The sequence below is a fragment of the Peromyscus californicus genome, unplaced genomic scaffold (genome assembly GCF_007827085.1).
Source record: "Peromyscus californicus insignis strain IS unplaced genomic scaffold, ASM782708v3 Scaffold_4__1_contigs__length_199733344, whole genome shotgun sequence".
NCBI lineage: Eukaryota > Metazoa > Chordata > Mammalia > Rodentia > Cricetidae > Peromyscus > Peromyscus californicus.
In genome coordinates this window covers 127,811,463-127,818,206 of record NW_026294562.1, presented here as the reverse complement: position 1 = coordinate 127,818,206, position 6,744 = coordinate 127,811,463, and positions in this window count along the sequence as shown.

The following is a 6,744-nucleotide window of genomic DNA, read 5'->3' as shown; positions in this document are numbered from 1 at the left end:
AGCCCTTCACTGGGGGTGAAAGACAGTTTAGAACAAAACTGTGAAGTCCAGGACCAGGTAGCAGAGAACAAAAGGGAATGTTCTCTCATGATTCCATAAAATGACCACTTCTGAGTCAGACCTCGCAGCCTGCCAGGCTTTGCCTGTAGTCCAGTGTGACATCCCCACTCTCAGGCATCCAGGGCTAGCCCATGCTGGCCACCCTTGGGTCCATCATGCGTATCTTCCCTTTGCCTCCATTTGAATGATGGATCTCTCATTCACAAAGCTGGGAGGAGTGTTTGTGGAAATCACGTTCTCCTCTCCATTCACAGACACGGTTTGTTTCATCACTGTTTTGTATCTGAAACTGTGCTGACAGCTGGGATGCAGTAACTGAGGCAGGTGGACATCTTCCCGATGAAGTCTCGTGGGCTTTTCCAGATCTCCAGGTGTTTCAAAGCTGAGAACACACTTCGGCTTGCTTGTCTCTAATCAAGTGCAGTATTAGTTTTCTCTCATATACACCAGTTTCTTTCATTTTTTTTTCATGCAATTTCAGTGAAATTAGAAACTTCCAAGGGATAAAGATGTTTATTACTTTCTGGTCCCGGACTGTGATGTACCATGGACAACCAATGTGGTGGTGGTGGTGTTTTTTTCAATCATGACCTTCTTCAAACTGTCATACCCATGCTGTTAAAATCATAGTTGGAAAGAGATATGAGTGGCAGGCATACCACGACAGAGCACTTCTACCATGCCTGAAAGAAATGAAAACACTCCAAGAACATAGAAAATAGTGAAGGGTGAAAAAATGAGAAAGTGATAGGTTCTAAGTGCTTACTGACTTTGTTTCTGGTATCATTTATGGAATTGAAGGTTTATATATTCCATGTATGCTAATATTTAATATTTTAACTTTTAATATGTTTTTATATTACATTTGTTTTTTATTATTATATGTAACTAACATATTACATTGTAAATGTAATAATACTTACTGTTACATTTCTATTACATGTGTGCATGCCACTGTGTACACATAGAGGTCAGAAGGCAATTTGGATGAGTTGCTTCTCTCCTTCCACCATGTGGGGCTTGGGGATTGAACCTAGATTTATCAGCCTTGGTAGCAGTTGCCTTTACCTGCTGAACTATCTTTTAGCCTCATACTTTGATTTTTTTTATGACTGCATGAAACAATGAGAGCAAGCTGTTTCTAGCATAATATTAGTTACCAGTGGCAACATGGAGTAGCCACAGTTCTGAAACTTGAAAAAGCATGCTTAATGAAATGCCATCTCTAACATAAACCCCAGAAGGGTTAATCCACAATGGTATGTCACCATTGACTGGAATGCTGACCTGCTAGCATGATAACACACAGCACTGTGTACCTGAGAGAGCTCCTAGGCTCCAAGGTGGTTTCCTCTATCCCTTTGGGAATTCCCTTTCCTGTGTCTCCTGCTCAAATAGCCTGTATGGTTGCCCATCAGCACTTGCCAGTTCTTACATTTTTCTTGACAACGCAGATGTAGGAGAGCTACAAAAAGATCTAGGGATGAATTAGTTTCCTTGCATGAGTGTTTGAATGCAATGAATAGTTCCCAAACTCTGTGCCATTCCTAACGGCAAGCCTTCTTTTCCATGGCTCATTTCATTCAATTTCCAGGTAATAAACTGGGGGAAGAGATAAGAAAGAAAGTTACTTCTGTCCAGAGAGCTTAAGTGACACAACTAGCTGCAAGGGAAGCAGGGCTGCAAGGGAAGCAGGGAACTCATGTTTATTCTGTGTTTCTATCTTAGCTGAGATTCTATCATGGAAGAAGGAATACACAGGTGGGGACAGCTAGTGTGGTTTGCCACAATGGGAGTATTAAAGACAAGTTTTACACTGTGCAATCTTATTATTCTTGCCTTCTGATTGCTCAAAGTCACATAAATAACTGAGCTGTTTGTGGAACTGGGCATCAGTGCTATATAGGTGTCTTCATATTTCTCATCATCCTTATTTTACTACTTTCACACAAAGGGATGGGTACAGTGAGCTGAAGCAATGCTTCTCAAGAAATTTGTGGGGAAGAAGCGGCTGTTTGTTTTAAAACTTTTAACCAATTGTCGAATGGTATGTGTCTTAAGACACACTGCCCACGCCTCTTCACCAGCAGGAGTAACTGATTTGGGGAAGAGTTTTGTGACTCTCTGCAGTGGCTTCCAAATGCTGCTCAATTTTCTTATTCATCTCAGAGTAGATGAGCAGTACACAGCTCCAGTGTAGATGAGTCATATATAGCTCACATAAGTGCTGGGCCCTGGGCCACACGTTGAATTGTTCTGGTTTGGACTTGATTCTGAGATCATGCCCATTAGGATTCAGAACGCTCTTTGTGTCTGCTCTGGGTCTAAGTTGCAGTTTTCTTGATGTTAAATGAAGAAGATAATAGTACTTAACTCATACGTTTCAGTGAGAATGAACTAAAATAATATATTCAAAGTGTGTATAAAGCTAGCATCAACTGAGTGACTACACAAAGAGCTATATGTATTATTTAGTACAACACAAAATACAAAGGATATGTTTATACATGTATATATGAGTACATAATATCTATTGCATATGTAATATATGTGTAACAGTAGGTATCTCTAGGCAGTGAAATTTGGGATGATCTTGATTTTCCTTCAAACTATTTTCTGCCTTAAAAAATTTTCTTCAATGTTCACAATTTACTCTGTAATCAGAAAAAAGCCATTAAAATTTGTTGCGCCTATTTTCTCTGCACTGATATTTTTTTGGCAGGGTTTAATATTCTTTCTCAATAATCCAATATAAACACACATATTTAGTAAAATTGGTTTTGCAAACAATTTCCAACCTTTCTTTGCTATTTTGTAAGCATCTACCTAGACTTCACAGTGTAATTTCCAAGGGAGGAAAACATGGTCCACAAGACTTTCTTCCACTCAAATGACCAGTTCTGGAGGGTGCTTCAAGGTTCCTCCTGCTGTGTCCTCTTCTCGGCCAGTGCGGCTGTCATCCAACTCAGATTTTCCTGCTGCTGGCTCAGCAGGAGAGTGGGCCCTATTCAAGGAGCCTGGGTTTCCTCACTGCCTACCACCGCTTAGACTCCACCTTGGTGGTAGTGCAGGGAAGAATCAGGAGCCTCTACTTTTCAGTTCTTCCCCAGCAATGCCCTTCTTGAGGCCTCCAAGTCATCTTGGAGCCATTGCTGTTTTTGAGAAGAATGGCTCTCATGGTGTATACAGCTTTGAGACTACCATTCATTTAGAATAACTTAAAAAAAATGACTAGGAGAAAATTTGTTGAGATAAAAAGAAAGACAACAGTTTTTAGTTTTCCCAGATAGCTTGTTGGAGATGTATAAAAAGTCCAAATTGTCTGAGCCTTTCCAAATTCTAAGAGGACAATATGGCTACTTAACTTTATTATTACTAACATGCTTGGGAAGACTATTTTATGATCTGGTAGTGTCACATGCTCTTCTGTTTCAAATATTCTTTAGAGGACATTGGAATCCTATGCATCACCAAAGCTTAGAGTAAATGTTTACTAACAGGGAGATAATTTTGGCAAATCTGAGTGATTACAGAGCTTTGTGGCTGTGTGTCAGCCTTTATGTCAACATGTTATTGCTAATAGCTATGATTTATTTACTCCCAAGTCCTTGGTCAGGAGCAGCGCCTCCAGTTATAGCCTTGGTCCAGTGAAGAACATGCAGTCTGTTTCTGGAAATTCACCATGATGACAAGAGAGCTCTGGGCTGTTCCTCTCTCCTGAAAGCAATTTAATACAATTTCCTGAGTGGCTCTGGGAGAAGCTGTGGCCTCAAGCCATTTAACATACCCGGGGTTAGCTTGGGCATGTCACAGCAGACCCCGTAGCATTTAAGTTACTAAAACACTGAGTTATAAAAACACATATTTTTTTTTCCCCAATATAACAGATCATGGGTCTTCAGGATGGGGAATTTCACTGCCTGGACCCCAAGGGCCCATACTCTAGAGACCTGTCCCCAAGGTGGCACTATTGGAAATCCTGTGGAATTTTAAGAGGTGAGACTTTGTGTGAAGTCCCTAGGTTATTTCGAAAGTGGCTGTGAAAGGGGTCATGGGACCCTGGTCCTTCTTACTCTAGCTCCTAATTTGTGATGTGAGTTTAGTATTGTTTCTGCTTCCCACTCCTGGCATTTAGTAGCTTGCCAGAGTCACAAAGCAAACAGGCAGGCCAGTATCTCTGGTGGAAACCTCCAAAATCAACAACTTAATAGCAGTTTTCTCTTTTTAAGTTCATCCCCTCGTAGCCCATTAGAACAGCTGGCTTGAGCCTTTGTTTTCTTCTGGAGGCGAAAGTTTGGGGGAGAGGTGTTAGATGTAGGAAAAGAATCTGTAGAGGGTTATCATATCTATTTAAATAAACAAGATTTTTGGCTGAACTCTAAATTTGATCAGAGCCATCCACTTACTGAAGTCCACTAATTCTTACAGATTGAGGTTCTTGGTTGTGTGGAGGGAGGTCTGAAGGAATGGAGGACCAGGGCTAGCTGGAGCACTTGGAGGACCTGATGGTAGATTCTTCCTTCTCCCTATTCATAGTTTCTATTTGGATCATTTAGGATCATAAGTTGCTTATCTGTGAGCTCAACCAAATGAATAGCAAAAAGATTGGAGAAAAATTTTTTTTACATGTACCAAACATGCACAGACTTTCCTTCCTTCTTGCTCTTCCCTGAATACCAAGTATCAAACCATTCACAGGACATTTGCATTGACATTACATTGTGTTAGGTTCTTGCCATCAAGAGAGGATTGAAAGAATAGGAGAGGATTTGTGTGTTGTGCCAATAGTACACTGTTTCCTATAAGGGACTTGAACATCCACTTGGCAACTATGGGGGTCCTGGAACCTATGTCTCCTGTATCTCAAAGGGAAACTATACTTACATTGCAGTTTTGGGTATGTGTATGTGTTCTGGAGGGGTGGGGGAGTATCCACACTTCATCTGTCATTTCCCGATGATGGTCCAGGTTTCCAGCGTCTTCTTCCTACCTTCTCAGCCCGATTAGTAACTTCCTGGCTCTCTTGTGTTTTTCCAAAGCTTTCATTTCCCCGTCCTGTGGCTCATTTCAAAGGCTGCTGTCTGCTAATGATCCAAGGCGTAGCGGAAGGGGCTGCAGTCTCCCTTCCTCCTTTACCTTCTGTTTGCCAGCCTGTGGGAGGGGTCTGCCTGCAGCCTGAGGGCCCTTCAGCCCACACCGCAGCTGGCCTCTGGCAGAGGTGTGCCAACAAAAGAAGAAAACAAAAGCTGAGCTGCAGTCATTTCAAGCTCCATTAGGGGCATGTGCTGGGCAAGGAAATCAATGGGAAAAATGAAGTTGGCAGGCAAATGACTTCTTTCCCTCTGTAGAATGGGATTGACCACAAATAATGATAGGGCAGAAATCACCAGGCAAGAAATTTTTTTTTTTTAAATCACATTCAACAATTAAAAAAAAATGTATTTCCAAAGCCTAAAGGGAAAGAAAATTGCCAACTTGTTTACTTTTATTCTTTGCATGAACAAGTATGAGCCAGGTCCCAGGATTGTAGCACACAGCTAGTCCCTGTGGATGGGAGCTGTGAATGAAACAGGAATTATCCTTCTGTGGCTACTGCAGCCCTTTGAAAGGATAAACTCTTAAGTATCAATAATATTGATATTCGTCCTAATGTGTGGCTAATCGAAGACCATTTTACAGCTTTGCTTCCAGAAGCCAGTCAAGAGAAGGGCTTCCTCGGGGACTTGTTAACTCCAAATTCATCCTGTCCTCTGACAAAACACAATAAAACAGGTATTTTGAGGGAAGATGCGGGCAGGAATGCAGTTGTGTTTTTCGTAAATAGTCTATGGAGAATCAATTCTTACCCTGTAACTCTGTTTTCATATAACTTGGGCACTTACAGGAAGGATTCCTTTCCTGTCACTTGGTTTCTTTGATGTGCCTAATCCTGTCTTTTTCAGTTTTTTCGTGGTAGCTTTTCTCGGCCTTTGTTGTCTCGCTGCGATGACTGGGAGCAGCCACCAGGTGGCACTGTGCGAGATGAGGGTCTTGGATCGCGGACAGGGAAATTGCAGGGTTTAGCTCCCATCCTGTAAATTCATGGCTAGGGAAGACTCCAGGAGAGAGTGGAACATGAGAAGATGAGGAGGAAGTGGATCCAGCTGCCTGGGAGGCAAGAATCTTGCGTTTTGTCTGTGGACTGATCTGTATGAAACTGACAGAAGCCACGTAGCTGGAATTGAGATAAAAAGTGGGCATATGGTCTGTGGAAATCAGTATTCAAGGCAAAGGAATCAAGGCGAGATGCTCATGGATTACCAAAGACTGGTTAGAGAGTCCCAGTAATCTCCACAGAGAAGTCCTTTCATTTATACTCCATCTAGCCTCAGTGAAGACATTAAATTTGAGCAGTTCTTTAAATAATCAATACCAAAATCAATAACAGATTGACACCTTGCACTGTCCCTGATGTGGGCAAGACTATAGTAACTATGCGGTTTTCTGGCTGTTTCAGTCTACAAGTTAAAAAAGTAGAATTGTCTCCCACTGGTATTGTTATCCTTTTTTTTTTGAATTAGGCCAAGACTCTTTTCCCTAACGCCCCCCACTCCACCCCATGGAAAGTATACACATAGCAAAGCCACTTCTCCAAGGGATGGCAGGAAGGGCAGCATTAATATGTCATTTGTATGCTCAAAGTCC